Raw genomic sequence first — 17,847 nt, 5'->3', positions numbered from 1 at the left:
GGAAATCTAAATCTCTCCACAGAGAAGCAAGAAATCTGTTGACTTCTGAAGTCTTCAGTCTACAAAGTAAATACTAAACTAACTAAATTCTGCATTATCTTACCTCACAATTTACTTTCAGCCTTATTTTTTTCTTTTCAAGTAAAATAAGAGCACTCTTTCATCATACATGAATGAGCTATTTGTTTTAATAGAAGAAAATGCTTTCATTCTATTTTAAATAATTCCTTTTGGAATACTTCTGTATGACCCTCATTTTATTCTTTTCTTTCTAAATTAGAATGGTGTTCATTCACTGCTGTTGTTGCAAAGTCTACAGATTCAGTTCTTCTTAGAAAACTTATGTCAGACCTCCTTATTGACAATGATTTTTCTTTGGAATCCAAATTCAAAAATGTTTTAAAAAAGTGAAATAAAATGTAATCACTGCATTCTGAAGTAGGTCTGAAATATGTCTGAATTTTACTGTTTGTTTGTTGTTTTTTTGGTTACCTCAATAGTATTCTCAGTTAGAATGGAAGAGGGGAAACAAATAGTTCTTCACAAACTATGACATGTGCACATACAATCCAGGGTATTAAATAAACATGGATTCAAGATTTAATAATGATGATAGTTCTGTATAAAATCATCCCTCTAGTGAAGAACATAGAAATATCACTCTTGCCCATAGAAGCAGGGTGTACAATGTGGAAGGATATAAGGAAAATTCTAATTGTTCTTCTAAGTTTCAAATTTTTGTCATATTTCAGTCATTTTAGAAATGTATTGTCAGTTGTCCAGTCCTTTGTTTTGTTAGCAGATTAGCTCATTCCTCATTCTGCTCACATCTGCTCTCCTAAAAGAAAAAACAAAACTCACTTTAAATAAAAACAAAGAATTTTCAATACAACAGTTTTCTAAGCCTTGGATTCACTTCTTGATGTTGCTGCTGACAGGCAGCTGTGTCTGGGATGTACCAGCTAGCTCTAAATTTCATTTCTGAGACTCTTTACGTGATCTTTTAGTCATAAAAAACTCCTTATCTGATAATATAGCCAAATCTGTATCTGAGAACATTGTCCAAAAACTATCAAGTTGAACAGCTTGAGTATCTTGATCATACAAAGATAATTGCAGAGTGGTATTTAAAGCAAATACAGTAACAGAAATACATTGTCTTACAGCTTGTTTTCCAGGCAAAATGTTTCTTTTTTGGGGGGGATAGGAAGGAGTGTTGATGTTGTGGGTTTTTTTAATTGTTGTTTTCTGTATGTTCTCTATTCTTACAGTAACACATATCTGGACAAATTTCTTTGCTCCCCCATGAGTGGACTGTTTCCAGTGGGATCTTAATTTCCATCTTCACACAAGCATCTCCCCAAATACCAGTTCAGGGAATAGCTCTGTGGGTTCTGAAATGGACTGAGATGGAGTTCTAAGTATCCCTGGGACCTACCTTGTTGAAAGTACCCATGTCTCACAAGAACTGAGGAAAGATGCAGGTAAAGTTTACTGTTACAGAAACAGCATCAAATAAAAGACATAGGCATCTTTCACTTACTGAACAGTCTTAATCTTTAGCTATGAAGTTTTTTTCTCTTTTGCCCTTCTGATTCTCCTTCCCATTCCACTGTAGAGAAGTGACTAAGTAATTTTGGAAAGGTTTACCTTACAGCCCTACAGAGTTAAACTAGCACAAATTGATTTTCAGACCATTATGATATCTAGGGTTGAAAGTACCATGCCTATTGTTGGTCCTTGCTTCCAGTGAAAATGGCTTCGGATAAGTTCTTTGTGATATCCTTCAGAATATCCTTTAGATTATCAACAGTTGCACACAGGAAAAAGTTGATTCACCTGCATGATGCAAAAGGCTCTAGAGCACTCCTCAAGAATTGGCCTTTGACCAGAAGAAACTCTTCCTTCAGAGGCTAGCCCTTAAATGAGCCCAGGGAAGTATCATGTGGGAAGCGCAAGTGAACTGCTTGCACCTGTGCTTCCTGGGCCATCCAAATGCTGGTGCCCACGTGAGTTGTACAGAAGCAGAACATTCGAATACAAACAAATACGAAATACAAATACAAATGAGAGGACCATGATTTACAGAGGTTTTGTGCCTATATGCAGCAATTTCTACTAAAAAAAAATGTAGCTTACTTTGGAGCAATTTTTTAAAATATTGTCTTAATTCAGATAACAGATATGAAGAGAAAAAAATACAATGAACATGGAAATAACAAGTGAGACTATTTCCATTATCTAACTGTTTTTCAGAAGTGTTGAAGAACAGCAAAGAAATATAACACTTAACATTGCTAAGAATGACACCTAAGGCAGCAGTAATTTCATGTAAGGCAAATCCTCCAAACCTGTTGATACCAGTGCACCCAAGCAGTGCAATTTTTTTTTTTTTTTTTTTTTTTTTTTTTTTTTTTTTTTTTGTGGGTTGTTTTGTTGTTTTTTTTTTCCAGCAATTTAGGAGAGTATTCAAAAAATTGAATTCTGAACCCATTTCAGAAATTTGGTGTTTTTCCTTTTTTTCTTCATTAAATATCACATCAGTATTTTCATCAAAACACCAAAACCTAGCGCAGAAATTCCTAGTGCCCCCAGAATACTGACTCCTCTTGAATGTGCTATGAATGGAAATCTGTGTGAGTGATCTGTTAGCACAGCTTCCAAGCCCACTTCCTCTCTTCCCCATCTCTTCACAATGACAACAGCTTTGTTCAAAGCTTTGTTACAATTTCAGCATCCTAAAGGAGCCAAATCACCCTTTGTGTTGATGATGGCCTACTACCTTACTGAGGTGACTTTTGCTTTGCCTCTTAGAAAATTTACCTAAAGTTCAGTTCAGGACTAAGTAGACATAATGAGAATCATTACCTGTTTAAAAGAAAAATGTTTATTTTCTCTTCAGGAGGTACCTTACTGAAGAATGTGAATTGGGGTGCCTGTAGGTTAGATCATTGTTATCATAGAGGTAACTCTACTAAGAACTGTAAAAAAACAAACAAACAAACAAAAACAAACAGAAACCACCTAACAAGGTGTAACAATGTTAGAAACTGCAAAGGAGCTCCTTTACATTTTTCTTCCTGAAAAAAATAATCTCTTCCAATGTGTTTGACATACTGTACTTCCTTATATTTCTCAGTACTGCAAAGCCAAGACTGGAAAAGTAATGTTTCTGAGGGGAAAAAAAGAAAAAAAAAAAAAGCCAGTCTAAACTTTACAAGCCCTGCAGAAATTCATGACCCCTTCAAGGAGAACAGAGAGGCTACTCCCTAAATATGCTTCCCATGCAGTTTCTGAGCACATGTAAGTAAAGCAGTCAAGTTACCATTGTGTACAATTGTGCACAAGGCCCCAGAGAGTCCAGGAAGGACACTGAGATCCAACAGCAGTAATTCAGTATTATCCCTACACCATGACTTTCCATTATGGTTTATTCTTCATCTCCTTTGGCAGGACAGCCGTGCTGCTGAGTGAATTGGTAATGCTGCCCTCTAGTTCACACCCAGATATGCAGCTCTCTGATAGCAATGCATCCCTGGCTCTCACTGTCAGAGTACTAGCTCCTTTGAAGGCTTCCTCTGCCCCATAAAGTCTCGCCCATGCATCACCCAGGTACCCACCTCCTCCTATGGTTTTTATCCCTCTGCAACTCCTTACACTCTCTCTGCTAGTTCTCCTGGCATAATACACATGTCTGGGGGAGGCAGGGCAGAGATCTTCATGTCTGTAGAAATAGCCATTACTTGATTTTGCATCGTCAGGCTGCTCTGAAATATAAAGCAAGAAGACACAGTAACCAGATAAATTCCCCAGCCTCTTCTCGGAAAGTTACTTGAAAAGCACATTAAATTTTCTTGATCTTGACTTTTCCTTTTTTAGAAAAGAAGAAGACCAAAAATAGATTTTCTGATTACAGTGCGAAACCTATAAAGGGAATGCTTATTAGTTTGTGTAGCTCTGCCAGCCCGGAGATGAAATGAGTCACTGAAGTGTCAGAACGTTGCATCTACTGCTTTTTCACTGCTCTGACAGAGAATTATTATCATCTGCATGATGTTCTAGTTGGAGGACACCTAATACCAGAGACCATTGCTACCAAAAACTTACTGGCTTTTGGCCAAAGGCTTCAAAGATAACTGAAACAGAGCATGCAAGACTCTTTCTTGTTATTTGGGGTAGACAAATATAAATAATCTTCTTAATTAAACACAGTGAGGAAGTGAAGATGCTAGGACCTCAGTGCTGATCCCTGAAATAATCCCGCTTCTCCAGTTATTTCAGCAATGCCAGGATTTCAAAATGGAACAGGGAATTGATGTACCGTACAATAGAGGATTATGGGGGTAAAATGTACTTAAACAGCCTGTACAGTAAAATATCACACTTCGGTATACTCAGTTTGGCTGTTTGTTGTTTATAAAAACTAAAAATAAATACATAAGACACTTCCAATAGGTAGCATGCCATTTCTATTTCTCCCATGGGAAATAAACTTTATTTGACAGAGAGCAGTGGCTTTTTGGGGAAGAAAAGAAAAAAAAAGTGCAGACATTAACTGTATGTACTGAGGCATGAAGTCACATATTTAGAAGATTAGAGCTACCAGCACAGGAAACTGTTTTCCAGAGCTTGTTTAAGAACAGAGCCATAGGAATACAGGTCTGGAAGGAGGAAGTGTTGCCTACAGAAAATATCTGTGCAATTTATGGGTACTCTGCTACATCTAAGAATATGTGCCTGTGGAGGAAAAAAAGAAGAAAAAAAAAGTAATTTTCCAGTGAATGGTAAAAATGGGGGAGGGTTCCACCATTATCTCCAGTGAAACTCAAAGAATGGACCCTGGGACCACGTCTCCCTTTTTTGAGTTGGGAATTTCAGTAGACAGCTTGACTAAGTGGGTGAAGATTGAAATGTGTGCTCCCTGCACATCTCTGCCATTGACCAGCTCACTGTTTGTAAATCCACTGGCACTGCAGATGTCACAATGTGCTTTTTTTGTTGGTTTTTTTTGTGTTTGTTTTTTATTTTGTCCTGCCAGGCAGGATGTGATCTCAGCTGGGAATCCTGGAACTACAGTAAAATAAATGACTTAATGATTCAGAACAGAAAAATAAATCAAGCTCTCCCTTCTTTCCCAGAGACTCAAGCAAAGGATGCCATATATCGCTCCCAAACCATGTATTTTCTAAGAAAGCTACTAAACTAAATGGGCCATTTCCCACCTTCATTCCCTCTAAGAGACTACCAAACAGCAAAACCTTGCTCCAACAAATCACTAAAAGAAAATAACACCAAGTTTCTGTCCTTGTACTGAATTCCTACCTTTACATTGCGTTGAGATCTTAGGAACAGATCTCTCCTTACCTGGCAGACTTTCCAACAACTATGCTCATCTAGCATAAAGACAGCTACATCCTACTTTATTTATCAACTGAACTTTTAATATATTAGGAGAAAAAAATGTTATGGACAATTCAAAAGAATGTCATCCAGACTAAACTTGATTTCAATTCATTTTGGTGAATGAGACTGAAGATGCAATGGGGTACTTGGGATTGGTCCCAAGATTTTTGGTTATACCATATATCCCCAATGAAGTGATGACACTGTTAATAGCTGATCTAAATGTACGGTTACAAAGTGCTGTAGAAATTACAATAGGCAGAATGTTACTGTAAATAAATAAGTGAATTGCATGACTAGGTAATAATAAGATGAATTCTGCTTACACAAAATTTGCAGAGAAATAACTTAATAGGTAAGTGTTAACATTTTGGGTGGGTACTGGAATCATAGGATTTCAAAGTAAAAAGCTGTAGCAAATACATAATTTAGGGTAGTAAGTACATAAACCTCAAGTAAAAAGTGGCAGGAAAGAGAAAGAATGACAGCTCAGGTTCTTTGCTCCATCTCTCATACTACAGAAAATTCAGTATGAACACTATTCTTTTTTAGATAATAATGAAATATAGGCACACACTGTCCCAGCTCTGACTATCTCTTAAATAAAAAACAAACAACAGAAAAAACAGAAAAGTATCAACACAGCAAAATGCAGAAATAAAGAGAAATATGGAGTTGGTGCTTACTAAGATCCTAAAGGGCTATATCTACTGGATTTAATATTTACAACTCTATATAGGCAAAAACAGTTATTACTATTTTTCTGCAGATGATCGTGGGTCAATACTTATTTTGCAGATATTTGTTATGTTAATCTGTACTTGCTGTCATAATCATTGAGGATCAGCCATAACTGAATGCACTTTCTAGTAGCAGTGAGTGTCTCAGTGTCTCATGCTTAATGTATTTATTTATAACTTGCTACTTTTGGAAAATTTCTCCCCAAAAATAGTCTAAGTGAGAGTAACTTTCAGCTTTGATTCATCTCTGGTTAGGGAGGAAAAATGCAAGCAGTCATTTGGAAAGACAGAACAGCTGTTTATCAGTTTTACATACTCTGATTAAACCTGCCATTGAAACTGGGGGTTTGTAAAAAGTCTAGTAAAAGAATACCCTGTTGTAGCTTAAACCCCAGAGCCACAAGCAATCACATGGAATTGTCTAACAAAATGTAGCTTGTAACACAGAACTGTTGTTGACAATCTTATTTCTATTTTCACACCCTTATATTTTCTTAATTCCAAAACGGATGACAATCTAGCCATTCTGCGTATTCAAGTACCCACTGAATAACTTCCCATTGGGGATTCCCACTTGAATTTGGCCTGACAGCTTCAAGGCGTGGTGAACCATGTTTGCCATTCTTTAAATAATGACTTTGGCTGTCATAAGTAGTCTCATTAGAAATTAAATCATCATTCTCCAGCTACAGCTTTAGGGCAGGTACTGCATCTTGGCCACTCTAAGCTATCTCACCCTACAGCGGCTATATAATGTCAGAACTAATAAAACAAGAAGCTAGCTTTCTGCTACAGTCACTGACTCAGGAAGACTTTGCCAACCCAAGGTTTGCAACTAAAGGTTTGCAACGCTTGGAATAATCAGTTTAGAGATGAGTATGGAGAAAGAAAAAATTTTACTGAAGAAAGAAGGAAGACCAGAAATATATATACTCTATACCTGTAAAAAAGTACTTTCATGCCCTTTTTGCAAAGATATTTATTTATTAATATCCACTTTTATTATCTTTACATGCAAACTGAGGAAAAATTACATATACATCACTGAAGAAGGGCCAATGAAACCGAAAAATCCTGAAAATCCTGTTTTCATAACACTGCAAGGCTAGAGGGAATAAGGATTTTCTTCTGATCATCTTATCCAATTCAAAGCATGTTTTTCTTTCTAACAGGTGTAAAGACTAACCTAGCAAGGCACTTTGTGAATAAAACTATAAAACTCAAATTTCCTTCTCTACCTTTTTTTTTTTTTTTTTTCTCCATATCTGTATCTAATTAGCAATTTTATGAATATGTATTAGTAAGGACAGGAGCTAGCTTCAGTTTTTCAAAGTTATTATTAACACACTTAATAATATCAGGTGCCATTTGTTAATAGGTCAAAAGGTTTCCAGATGAATAAATGATCCTTGTTGGTAAAAGATCCAAGAGACATCAGTCCTTCTCCATTCTTATTATACGTTTTGATGTCACAAAAGGTCTTTTGATCATTTAGAAATTGCACAGGTTTTATGCATCTGCAATAGAAGCGATTGGTGTTTTTTATCTGGATAGCAGTGTTAATTGTGTGATTATTAAAGCTAATAAGATTATTACATTTATTGCTATAAATGTTACTTCTAATAGCGCTGTTATTTTACTGCAGTTGTCAAAAAGTCCAAAAAGTCCAAAAAGTGTGCATGAAGAAAGGTAAACAGGGAACAGAATTTTGCTCTGGACCATTCAGAACTCAGAATCAGACCTCTGAAAAAACTTTTGTTTGAGCATCTATACAACAGAACCTCCTCACAGTGTATCTCTGCAGGTGAGTCTGAAACAAAACATCCAACTTCACTTTCCACCAAGTGTCCTTCACCTTTATGTCCCACTCTGAGAGCAACGAAGAAAGAAGGAGATTTCTCCACACATCTAAATAGCTGAAAGTTCACAGTTCCACAAAAAAATGAGGCAACCTTTCTGCTTGGAAGTCTGCTGCCATCCTAAGTACCTAAACTCCCAATTCATGGCCAGAATGGATGCAACAAAAGACAGAATACTGCGCAGAGAAATGTTTTGAGCTGCACAGAACATGTTCCTTTGGATTTCATTTGAACCCCACTGTGCTGGCAATGTTTTGAGATATGCATCGTTGGCCTAGCAGATATGCTTAGTCCTGAGGTGGACAGAACATTTGAGAACAGAGGAGTTGAAAATGAAATGATTATACAGTTCATGAGCTATTCAGTGCTCTCTGCATGCCAAGATTCTGTTCAACTACAAATCTACAAAAGGCTCCACTCCCCTGCAAAACATCACAAACATTCTTTGCCACTTTTCCAAATTTTCATTTGTTCCAGAAAAGCATACTTCATACTTGTGTAGCTCATGGAGAAGGTAAGATAAACATACATAATGGATACACATTTCATATATATATAAGTATATATATGTATGTATGTATATGTATATAGCAGCTCAATAAAGGTTTTAGCAAAGATGTGCTTGCCCACCTTAAGTGCCAAAAGGTATTTGACAGATATCTTTGATTTTAAACTGTGAGTCAGTGATTGAATATTAAGAGAAGCTTTCTCTCTATAATTGTTATCTATTTAGAATGCATTTTTCTCCTTGAAGAGGAAGGCAACTCTTATATTATAATACTAAGAAATCAGGCTTTGGTTTTAGCCTGCTACAGCTGCACTCACACCAAAGAATTATATGGCTGCTCATTCCTGTGGACAGCTTAATCTAAAAACCTAGCCGCCCTCACTTAGCTCACTTTCATGTTGTTCATGGAGTTCTCCGCATCTCTATCTTTGGTCTGGCTTTACAGTAGCAAAATTAAATCTAAATATTCTGTTCTAATTATGGTAGACTTAGTAGTTAGACCTTTTACAAGATTTCTGTGCTGTAACCAGGAGAATGTACAAAGGATTAGTGACTGGACAAGAAAATGTTAAAAAGTCTTGAGAATCTGTGTTCTCCTTTTTGTTCCACTAATTAGACAAACTAAGCCATAACAGAGACATTTTACAGGTGATAAAAGGTGGAAGCAGGCCTCAACTACACCTCTGGGTGATATCTCAGCTAATATGAAGGCCGAGGTTTAAGGCCTAACCAACATTAGAATTTGAGTTTGGAGTTACCAGAATTGAAATTTTACAGTGGTATCTTGAAGCTTCATAACACTGGGAGAAAGGTGTTGAAGCTGAACTTCTAATTTAGCATTGTGAACACTGGAGTTTTGCTCTGCCCAGCACTATTCAATTCTCGTGCAATTTGGAGAGAGAAGATGAGCTACTCTCCACTTTGGTGTGCTGCCTCAATCTCTAACTTCTCCTAGCTAGATATGTTGAATGAGCAAAAGCACAGAATGCAATTCTCAGGGATAGTGTTTATATATGTGGCACATCTGTAGGGTGAAATAGCACCACTAAAATTTGAATAGTATCTCAAAGGAAGATAAACTAATCCAGGTTTCAACACTATGTAAAAGCACACAGCATGGAATGAGTTAATTCTAAAAATCAAACCCAGAATATATTGCATCCTGAATGCAAGTCTAAAAGAGGCACGTCATCAAGCATTATTTGCTTGATGCCAGTGCCAGATGCCAGTGTCCTCGCCTACGACACCTGACTAAAACTTCTGGACAACACTTTCCTCAGTGAGGAGGTATGAGCTCTATGAGAAAAACTCTATGAAAAGATGCAGCCTCTGAAAAATGTAACAGAAGCTTGAATTAGCTGAAGCCTGGAGCATGCTGCAAGTCCTTGATTTATAAGGAGAGGGGGATCACAGTAAAAGGTCTGTTCCTGATTTCAAGGACTCACATGCTGACAATGGAATAAAATGGAGATTGGAACAATTCAACTTATATTCAACAACATAGGCTATAGTGCTAGAATTACAAGACTGGACTCTTAGGGGCACTGTCATCATTTAGGTCAGACAAACTCTGATGATTATGAGAAAAGCCAGCTGAGTAATGAAACATCCAACACAAGCACTGAAAACCAGTGACAGTAAGTACTATTGCATTATTGCAGGTGATGATAAATCATGGCATCAGTGATTTATGATTTAGTTCCTAACTTGCAGTTGTATCTCAAGTCTTAGTCTGGGAGCTACACTCATGGTTAATTTGTGGTCACCCCATAAATCATAGAATCATAGAATCACCAAGGTTGGAAAAGACCTGAAAACTCATCCAGTCCAACCGTTCACCTATTCCCAATAGCTCCCACTGAACCATGTCCCTCAACACAACATCCAGCCTTTCCTTGAACACCCCCAGGGTTGGTGACTCCACCACCTCCCTGGGCAGTCCATTCCAGTGCCTGAACACCCTTTCTGAAAAGTAATACTTCCTCATGTCCAGCCTGAATCTCCCCTGCTGTAGCTTGAAAATAAATAAAATGTAAATAAATGTAAAAAATGTAAAAAAATGTAAATAAAATACACTGAAGTTCTTTAAGGTTAAGAAAGTAGATATTTTGTGCTGTTGATACAATAATAGATGTTTCTGGACATATTCATTACTATATAGCTGAATTGACACATTTGGACCTTGTTCACCTATCTTCTTTGCATGGGTCTTAGAAGACTTAACACAGTAGCTCTCCCTAACACAATAAAACATCAGTTGTATTTATATGCAATTCAATTATTCAGAAAAGTATTGAAATTCCAAATGGTGAAGAACAGAAAAGAAAGAAAAATATTTATAAATGGAATTCTTAAACTCAATTAAACAAATCAGTATAACTAACAAACCTCTATAACAAACGCCTAAACATAAATATGCTTGTGTAAATATACAAAGTAAAGCCACAGTATAGCACATTAAACACCTTCTGTCCAAACGAAAATGAAGGTGGAAGTAAAAACAGCCATACAGGTCTTAATATTAATAAACATTAGTTTATAGAATCATAGAATTTCCTTAAAGCATTCCCAGCCCTTCCGGACTCTCATGCCCTCCGGAACTGCCTCCGAAAGAGGCCAAAGTCTGCCCTCCGGATGTCCAGGGTGGCAGCTCTGCTGACTCCCCTCCATGGTTCAACAGTAATAAAAAATCCAGCATCTTGTGATCATTCTGTCCTAGACAGCCTCCAATCTTAACATCTCCCACAAGACCTTCTTTGTTAACAAACAGCAGGTCTAGGATTTTGCTTCCCCTCTTTGGCTCCTTCGCCAGCTCTGTGTCAGGAAATTATCTCCTACACACTCTAGGAACCTTTGGGACTTTCTGCTGTCTATAATTCCAGCAAATGTCTGGGAAGTTTAAGTCCCCAAGAGAACAAGGGGTAGGTAACTCGAGACCTCTCCCAACTGTCTACAAAGTGTTTTATTCACCTCTTTATTAACCATCCTGGTTGGGTGGTCTGTAGCAGACTCCCACGATAATGTCACTCTTATTGGCCTTCACTTTTACTCTGACCTTTAAGTATGATGTAAACTATATAGAGTAAGAGGTGGGTATTATTCTGATTTCAGCCAGAAATAAATTTTCTTCACAGTGGCTAGTGCAATGTTTGGATTTAGGAGAAAAATAGTGTTGATAACATATCAGTGTTTTAGGACTTGTCAAGAGGTACTTTCACAGTACCAAGGACTTTTTTGTTTTTCATGATGTGCTGCCAGCAAGGAGGAAGCTGGGAGATTACAGAACCAGGACAGCTGACCGAAACTGGCCAAGGAGATACCCCATAACATGGAGCATCATGCAGAATAATAACTTGGGACAATTGGCTGGGAGATGGGTACTGCTGAAGCAGTGGTGGTGAGCCTTTGCATTGTGAACCAATTTTGTATATTCTATTATTATTATTATTATTATTATTATTATTATTATTATTATTATTATTATTATTTAATTGCCTTTTCTGTCCTATTAAACTGTGTTTATCTCAACTCACAAGTTACACCTTTTTCCAATACTCTCTCCCCTCTCACTGAGGAGGGAGTGAGGAAACAGCTGGTCTGGTGCTATGCTTAGTGTGTACCCTAAGTGCTTCTCCCAGATCCAGCATCATTCCTTTCATCAGTTTCTTATAATAGTATGGGGAGATTCAAGCTAGAAAATGTTGTTATGAGTGCAGTGATAATAACTTTTCACTGGATAGCAGAATTTGAGCTAGAAAAAGTCTTTGTTCCACCTTTTACAGTAGAAGTAAGCAAGCAAGGAACTCATTTCTTTCACATCACTTCAGAAAGATGCTAGGACTTAAAACAATCACCTTGCAAATGTAATCAGTGCTATGACATTTTAAAATAGGTAAGAAACACTAGAAAAAGCCAAGGGCAAGTTATGACAAACATCCTTGTGATCTTGAAGAATATAGACCTGGCAAAGAGTAGGGTCAGGACCCTAACCTTTGGGAGAGCAAACTTTAGGCTGTTTAAGGAATTATTGGGTGAGATCTCCTGGAAAGCTGTCCTTAGAGACAAAGGAGTGGGAGAAAGCTGACGACTCTTTAAAGATGCACAAAAGAGCACAAGAACTCACCTTCTGTCTGAATAAGAAAACAGTGTATTCTTGAAACTCGGAAGACCAATGGTATCCTGGGCATCATCAGAAGAGGGGTGGCCAGCAGGGACAGGATTGTCCCTCCCTACTCTGCCCTCATAACGTCCCATCTGGAGTACTGTATCCAAGTCTGGGGACCTCAATACAGGAAAGATGTGTAGCTGTTGAAGAGGGTCCAGACAGGACCTCTCCTATGCAGGCAGGCTGAGACTTCATTGCAGCCTTCCAGTGTTTAAAAGGGAATTATAAATAGGAGGAGAATCAACTTTTTACAAGGGTAGACAGTGATAGGACAAGAAGGAATGGTTTTAAGCTCAAGGAGGAAAGGTTTAGATTGGATGTCAGGAGGAAGTTCTTTGCAGATGGAGTGGTGAGGTGTTGGAACAGGCTGCCCAGAGAGGCTGCGGATGCTCCATCCCTGGAGGTGTTCAAGGCCAGGTTGGATGGGGCCCTATAAGTAAACTGGTCTAGTACCAGATCTGGAGATTGGTGGCTCTGCCTCTGGCAGAGAGGCTGAAACTTGCGATCTTTGGGGTCCCTTCTAACCCAAGCCATTCTATGTTACTGTGATTCTACGATCCTTACAAAACAATGATGTCTGCATCCCGTATTTCCAAAGGTCTTGATAGTACATGCTACAAAGAGTGAGAAAAGAAAACAAGATTGCAGTGTTCCCTAACAATTCACCTTTTAAACAAGGTGAAGGTGAAGGACACATTTTTGAGTGCTGGGTATGTGTTTGGTGGGTAAGCAGGGTTGGTGCAGCAGTTAGTATTGCTACCTGCCAGCATGTGTCACTTTCACAGGCTGCTGACAAAGAGCAACAGTGGCAGAGAAGCTTATGCCCCAACTTCTGAGCCTTGCAGTCTGAATCTCAGCAGGTGAACAACTGAGATTGAAGGTAGTATCCCTTAACACACTGTGTTATGAGCGTGGCAGTTCCTAAGCTGACTCGAGTGTCATTTTTCCATTTTGCTTCTGGAGATTGTCAGAGGAGCGAAGGGACATGTGGTGTTCATAGCTAACAAGATCTTGGCTATCTAATTCCTTACTTCAGCTAGCTAGATTGTTCAGCACCATTTGCTTGTAAAGGTAAATACAAAGGGTTGGTTATAGCAGTTGCTGCTGGTTCTACATTCACAAGGACAATCAAGGTAGCAGGAGCTACCTTTTACATTCTCCTCTTTAGCAACAGAAGAAAGAAGCCCAACTTCTAAGCTCTCAGCTGGCCATTTGTCCCAGATACTTGTTGTAAGATAGCTTTTGATTTTATCTGATATCCTGCCATTTATTGTCTGTGTTTTTTCTAAGCATGTGCCATGTTGTTCAGATATTAGTTTTATCTCCATTCAGCAGGAAGTGTCCAGCACAGAAAACTTGATGAGGACAAAGTTAATCCGTGTGAGCAAAGTCCCTACGGAATCAAAGAAGGCATTCAGGTGTATAATCATATGACTGTTTGTCCATTGAAAACTAAAGTAAGATTGGTTTGAAATTTTTTGCAGTGATGCTCCAGCATGAATCTGCAGGACTTAGAGAAAAATAAAATCCATAGGAGACAGTTAAATGGTGACAACACTTTCACATTTTCACATAATGGTCTTAATGTATTTTAAGTGCTTCTTTACTGAAATCGTGTGTACCTAAAATGTGTATAGATTTACTGTGTTGTAAAGCCTCAAAAGCTATTTTCCGTTTGCCAAACAAAACTCACATCTTCTAACATCAGTTTGTTTTGATAGCATAATCTACTCCCAGTGCAAAAAGAATTAGTTTTTGCTAGCATATTCATGACCACTGCATTCATAAAGCTGAAAGGAAAATTCTGCCTCAGACAAATCCAAACATCTGTAAAAACAAGACTCAAAACAAGGCTATTTTAACTGTGTAGATGATTACAGGCTGTGCAAAACTTTTACATGGTGACTGTCAGTAGAGTTACACCAGCAGGAAAGCACAGGGGCAGTTAGGGCTTTCATTACCTGAGTGTTCTTTGTAAAGAGTGTACTCAGATACTGCAACATCTTTAGCATAACAGAGGAAAAGCTGCTCGTTCTTATTAATTAAATTCTTCTCCAACTTGCTATTATCATTACATTACTGTCTTAGGCTTTTGTAATACACTCGTCAATTCCAAAACACTTTAACAGATGAATCCAGACTATACCCAAGGAGAAAAGAATGTATCTCAGAAATACTTCTAGGCAAAGGTAGAAATGAAAATAACTGAAAGCTGGCAAAAATTAAGAAGGAAGGATGTAATTCTCAAAAAAAAAAAAAAAAAAAAAAAAAGAGAGAGAGAGAAAACGTGCTTTGTGTTTAATCTCTGTGGAGATTAATACAAGTTCTGCAAATAAATGAATAAATAAATGGAAATTCTGGACATAGCGAAGTCTGTGAACTCCATTGGTCTAACATCTGGTGGTGCTAAAGTGATTCCTCTCTTCATAAGACCATACTAATGGTATCATCTTGCCTGTAGTTCTTGATTAGTACATATCCAAACTTAATGCCTTCATCTCCTTTTGCAGTACTGAGCTACACAATTTTGCAGGCTCTGTCACAACAGCATTACAATACCTTAACACAGCTTAACTTAGTATCAGTTGATCTCATCAGGCAGCAGCTGACATCTTCAAATTGCTCCAGCCTGCTCCAAGAGCCATCTGCAGGATTGTGAATTGCAAGCCTACTCAAGTGGCAACACTTCAAGGAGTAAGAAAGTGTTCAGTCTTTGTTGCATTTCTTTTAAATCTCTTGAATCACAAGTAGCAGTTAGACAAATAGCTCCAGAACAGCCAAGCTCCTTAATAATAGTCTGAGAACAATTTTAGCAATTGATCTTTCTAAGTGCATTCATGAAATTTTTTACCAATACCTAAGAGATTCTGATCTCTGTGTGAAGATGCAGGATTCCCATAATTTCATCTGAATTTTTGAATAATTTCTTCCTCAAGGGTTCTGTAAAATTCTGTTTTTCAATTGTATGTTTTTAACAGTTATCAATAGTGTTCATACAGATTAATCATATACATTATAGCTTCAGTTTACTAATACTGGCTGTTGCACACAAGATGAACGAGTGGGTGCTCTCTAGTATAAGAGATCTAAGAGAAGGAAAAAAAAATGCAACAGTAATTTGAAAACCTCCCAAGCATTATATGTTGGGCTGAATGAAGATCTACAATATCATCTAGAAAGAGTATTCCATTCTGTTTTAACCTGTGTAAAAACAGCAAAGTTTGATCAATTGATGGATATTTTCCATTAAAAAACAGCAACAAAAGAACCAACACTCATCTATGCGTACACATTTTACATTTGCTACATCTGTTTGAAGTAGTTCAGTTCATGGTCTTCTATTTATTTAAGCTTTTATTTACTTTTTAGTTTTTAGTTATTTTGGTGAGGGGAGTGAAATCCATTTGCTTAAGACTCCTTAATAGAATAGATAGAATCGCACAGTGACATCTAAATGTTTCTTGAGAACCTCCAGGGATGGTGACTCTACCACCTCCCTGGGTAGTCCATTCCACTGTCTGACCACTCCTTTGAAGAAGAAATTCTTCCTCATATTCAACCTGAATTTCGCTTGGTGCAATTAAAGGCCATTCCCTCTTGTCCTGTCACTAGTAATATGGGAGAAGGGGGTAACCCCCACCATGCCACAACTTTCAGGCAGTTAAAGAGCACTATAAGGTCCCCCCTGAGCATCTTCTCCAGGCTGAACAATCTCATTTCTCTCAGCTGCTCCTTGTAAGACTTGTTCTCCAGACCGTTCACAGCTTCACTGCCCTCCTCTGTACAGATTCCAGGGCTTTGATGTCTTTCTTGTAGTGAGAGGCCCAAACTGAATACAACACTCAAGGTGCAGCCTCACCAGTGCTGATTACAAGGAGACAGACATTTCCCTGCTCCTGCTGATTAGGCAAAAGAAACAATTCCTAATTGAGAGGTTCCCTGGTGACTGTTCTCCTTTTCACAGAACCGGACTACTCCTGCACACAAATACCATCTGAGAAATTGCAGGCCTTATTCTGAAGAAAAGTGGCAGTAGGAGAGTACCATTACTCCTTTTATTAGCACTTGGCTGCCAGGAGCAAAAAAATCACAGACCGTGACCAAGTCATAAAATTAGCTCATTTCAGACCATCTGAAAATGCTCCATTGGAGTTAGCAATGCTGGTGTCTCTCTTATTATTATCAGGGAAGCATGGCTAACATGAGCAGCTCACATCAAGAGGAAACAGTCTGCAGAACAAAAGTTTTATACTAGCAATAGTATGGGGAAGCAGGTATTTCAGCTTCATAGAGACACTGTAGATATATCATCCTTTGGTAACAATTCAAAAAGTAGAGCTCACTTTCTGAAGGTTTAGGTTCATCCCTTACAGCATCTTCTTGAAAACCTATCTTGTTTCACCCAGCATCCAAAAAGCCATCAGCTTTGCAAGAGTACTGTCACAACTGCTGTATACAGTAACACATCATTTCTCTCTGCTGTTTGGGACCTCTACTATGTCAACCAGTGACTTCTCCTTTTCTCTTGTAGAGTTCTTTCTCCACTCTCTGCAGACTTTCATCCTGTGGTTGTCTGAAATTTTTTGATGCTAACTTCAAAATCTCACACATTCTGGTATTTCTTAAGTCCCTTTGTAAAAAATATTAGTTACGAAGAGTACACAAGAAGCATATGCTGATTTACAGCTATTTGGAACAATAAATACATTTCCTTTTATTCTGTAAGGGATATACATTGAAGAGATATCTCTGAGGCAGCTCTGCTTTTTAAGTCAATCACAACGAACACATGCTGCCTAATCAGCTACTTGCCAGTAATACTGCAAAGGTTATCTATTCTCACGTATACTGATCACATCTCACACCTGTATCATTACCAGAGTAAGTTCAAGAACTGCTGCTCCATCACCTATCAAGTGTCCAACAAGAGAGTGCCAGAGATGTTTTTCATGCTGAACCATGCACAAAATCAGCATTTTGCAATGAATTCAGAGAAATTCTTGAGCAGCACTTCAAGCAGTCAGTGAATTTCCAATCAGAGCAGAAATACTAAACTCAACTAATGTACTGTTACTATTGACAAGTAAGACCATCTTCTCTTTCTTGGGGCAGTGGTATTTCAGATGCTCAAATCCCTAGGTATTTTCAGCTGCATTTCCCCAGTTAACACTA

At 38.0% G+C, this 17,847-nt stretch overlaps 1 long non-coding RNA gene across 1 annotated transcript in view; it reads right to left on the bottom strand.

Annotated features, from left to right (window-relative positions):
* Nucleotides 1-693: 693 nt before the first annotated feature.
* The window catches only part of LOC128089526 (uncharacterized), a 37,214-nt gene continuing 20,060 nt past the window's right edge, over nucleotides 694-17,847 (bottom strand). Inside the window, exons 3-4 of the long non-coding RNA XR_008210539.1 lie at nucleotides 3,621-3,767; nucleotides 694-838 (exon numbers count right to left, since the gene is read on the bottom strand). This is a non-coding gene — a long non-coding RNA (uncharacterized LOC128089526). The remainder of the gene's footprint in view (nucleotides 839-3,620; nucleotides 3,768-17,847) is intronic.

Source organism: Tympanuchus pallidicinctus, unplaced genomic scaffold (assembly GCF_026119805.1).
Source record: "Tympanuchus pallidicinctus isolate F22 unplaced genomic scaffold, pur_lepc_1.0 scaffold4, whole genome shotgun sequence".
Taxonomy (NCBI): Eukaryota; Metazoa; Chordata; class Aves; order Galliformes; family Phasianidae; genus Tympanuchus; species Tympanuchus pallidicinctus.
This window is presented reverse-complemented; position numbering and strand designations above follow the sequence as displayed.